This window comes from Zootoca vivipara, chromosome 6 (assembly GCF_965207765.1).
Source record: "Zootoca vivipara chromosome 6, rZooViv2.hap1.1, whole genome shotgun sequence".
Taxonomy (NCBI): domain Eukaryota; kingdom Metazoa; phylum Chordata; class Lepidosauria; order Squamata; family Lacertidae; genus Zootoca; species Zootoca vivipara.
Window position 1 is genome coordinate 16151449 of NC_142589.1, and position 3801 is coordinate 16155249.

A 3801-nucleotide genomic window follows, 5' to 3' on the forward strand; every position below is an offset into this window, starting at 1 on the left:
AAGATCACTTGGAAAACACTCACTTTTGCCGCCCTAACAAAGCCCTACTGAAGCCAGGGTAGCCACCGCGGTGACCTTCAGATGTTTTGAGCTACAACTCCCAAGAACACCATTTGGCACAGCCAACAGTCAGGGGCGCTGGGAGCCAAAGTCCAAAACATCTGGAGGGGGCCACATCTGCTATTCTGGCCCCAGGCATTCGTGAAATAACAGTGCCCCTTCACTCTAATATTGTTTGACACACAGACACAACCGTTTTTTACAGCTGGCCAGATCCCTCCAGAGACCCAAGTTCCTTGGGATATGAGAGTGGTGGAGAGACTGAGGATGGTTTTGTTAATATTGGTGTGTTTTGAAATGAACATTGATAGGGGGAAAGCGAGTGCCTATGTAATGGAATCCTAAACCTGACGCCTCTTTTCACTGTATCTGCCAGGGATCTCCACTAGAGCAGAACAACAGAGGGCCTGTCCACACTTCGGCTTAATGTGGATTGTGAACCTGTGGTGTGTCCTTTAATTTGCCCTCGTCCATGTGGCATTTTCCTCCACACTATCCCACAACTTCCTCTTCCTAAATCCGGAGATTCCATGTGCAGTTGAAAACCCATTTGGGTTTTCAAAGCATAGGGAATCTCTTGCTTTAAGGAGGAAAAACTATGGAACAGTAGCAGCCGGAGGAAAACAAGGGGGAATCAAAGGGGTTCACAGTCCACATAAAGCTGAGGTACAGACGAACCCAAATTGCATTGTGACAACCTTAAAAGCAGTATCAGTTCCTGCTCCCCTGCCCTGCCTCTGAAGAGTAAACAGCATGCCTTCCCCTCCCTTGAAAAGCTTATTCTCAGCCACCAGCTGCAAGCTCAGACTTCTGTCTCATTTCCTTGGTACGTTCCAGATGTCAAAACAGTTTTCTCCCCAATCCCGCACCAAGGAAGCTGCTAGTAGCCACCAGCCATTAAAAGCAACAGCCTTCCGCATGGTCATTAAACACTCATTTCACATAAATTGCTTAGAAGGTACCTACACATTTTGCTCCACAGCTTTCTTCCCAAGAGGGGTAAAGACTTAGGACTCAGCTGGCTTGGTAAAGGAAAAGTTTTTTATATGCATTGTATATGCATTATAACACTGTGACATCAGATGGCGCTGTGGAGTTCCGTTTTCCCCCAACGCGATTCTCATACAGTACGTACAAAGCTTACAACGCCTTTTCCTGAAACACTTCTCTTGATATGTCTAGATCCAGCCTTACTCTTATTCCTTTAATGGAGGAGAAGGCGATCAATGGCTCTTTTTCTTCATGCAGGAGAAGGCTGTCAATGGCTACTAGCCATGATGGCTATGCTTTACCTTCAGATAGAAGCAGCACGCATGTGAATATCGCAGGAAGCGAGAGTGCTCATCTGCTCAGATCCTGCTTATGGGTTTCCCATAGGCACATGGTTTGCCACTGTGAGAACAGGATGCTGGACCAGATTGGCCTTTGGCCTAATCTAGCAACTAGGCTCTTCCTATATTCTTCTTTGTCTTGGATTCGAGTTGATTTTACGCATGGGCTGTTGATGTTTTAAACTCTTTCTATATTTACAACCTGCTTTTTAAAGAATGTTGTTGTTATTGTTGTTGTTGTTAATTCAATCGTTTTAACTGTTTTTTATACCTGTAGCTGTTTTATATATGTTATTATATTGAAAATCACTTCAGTATGCTTCTTCATGTGCTGCAATTCATAAACGGTACCAATAATTAGTTTTCAGGGGGGTGGGTCTTGTTGAATTGCAATAGGTGCTTTTTCTAAGTGAAGCCATAAAACGGGTTGTAGCCAATGTTAGTCATCACCATCACCACCACACCACCACTACTACTACTACTACTATTATTATTATTATTATTATTATTATTATTATTATATTTATACCCCGCCCATCTGGCTGGGTTTCGTCAAACATTAGGAACTTCCCAATACAGGGCTGCCTTCTTAGACTAGACTCATTGAAATGAGTAGGGTAACTTAGGTCCATTGACATCAATAAGCCTACTTTGAGTGTGATTTAGTAGGACGCAGCTCTAGGTTTCTAGTGCACATGCCAGCTGGGTCTGAGGACGAGAAACCTAGAAACAGATGAAGGGGACGAGTGGGAAGTTCGATTCTGTCTCCCAGCATCTGGTTCTCAGGAGCTGGATCCAGGCCATAATGTTTTCTGGAGTTGGAAAGAGGAGAGGAGCTGTATCTGCGAACTCTTGGCCATGTTGCATACTCTCCTGTTGAGGGAAGTTCTGGTTGTTGTTGTTGTTGTTGTTGTTGTGTGTGTTTTTATATAAAAAGCACGATTTGCTAATCTAGTGTAAACGATTCCATGTGAAAGGGTCCCTTTTCCAGCAGCAAACATTTCTCTACTCTTTGCGTGATCACCAGGAGCCGCGCACCCCCCCCCAAGAGGCGGCAGCAGAGGTATAGGAAACATAGGATGACTTGAGTGCTCCTGGTTTCCAGAAGGCTGGCTGGGTAATTCTCCCTGGAGGAGAATGAAAGGCAGAAAGGCGGAAGTAACACTAGGCAAAGCTCTGGAATCTATAAGCACTGCTGGCTACATTGCGGGCTGAGGGGGCCCTTGCTTTGCTTCACTGCTGCTGTTGTAGGTTTTCATGCTATTCTTGGCCAGCACAGCCATTCGGGATGTATGTCAGAGCAGAGGCCCTGGGATCATGTTTGGGGAGGTCATGCAAGACAGACATGCTGCAAGGTCTGAAAGGCGGAGCAGGCCTGTCTTTCCATGCATTCAAGAGGAAAACGCAAAAAGAAACCCCCAACCCAAAACAGGGTATGTTAAAACATTTGGCTGCGTATCCAACTAGGTTTTACTCAAGAGTAGACTCACTGAAATTAATGGACTTAAGTGGGCGATGACTAGCACTGAGTGCAACTCGTTTGTGAAAATATTTACTTGATACTGACACAGTGTTTTGCAGAATACAGAGTGCAGTGTGGTTGGGCAAAATGTTTAACAAGGGCTGGATCTAGACACATCAAAAAAAGTGTTGTAAACTTCATAATGGGAAATCACGGTAGCGAAAGACGGCACTCCACAGTGCCACCTGGTGCCACAGTGTTATAACGCATATAAAATGCTTTTTCTTTACTAATGTAGCTGAGCCCAAGGGCTCAGGCAGGCATCCGCAAACTGCGGCCCTCCAGATGTCTTGGCCTACAACTCCCATGATCCCTAGCTAAGAGGACCAGTGGTCAGGGATGATGGGAATTGTAGTCCAAAACATCTGGAGGGCCAAAGTTTGGGGATGCTGGGCTAAGGCTTTCTCAGTTCCAGGGCCACAAATCCTTTTGTCCAACCTTCTGGGAGCTATATGCCAATGAAAGGTGGGACCAGAGACAATTTTTAGCTTTGTGTGGTAGACTAGTTTCTACACCTAGACCCCTTTATCCTCCATCTAGGGCAAATAAGGGGCATTATCAGAGTTCAAGGACACCTTCCAGTCCTGCAAAAACATGCAAGTGCTTTTGTGTTTCAAACAGTTTCTCCAACCTGAGTCACCATTTTGCTCCGGACCCTGGCTGCTGAATTTTGGGAGTTTTACTGTATGTCCATCAGTGAATTCCATCAAGAAATGGAAACGGGAGGGGAAATTGCAGTTGATCCAATTAGCTGAAAACCTGCCCATATTTCATGCATATGCTTCTGGGAGATGAGATGGAAACAGTGGTGTAGTGGTCTGGGACCTGGGGGGCATAAGACTCAGCATAATAGGTACACTTTTTAGTCACTATATGCTCCAAAGCGCA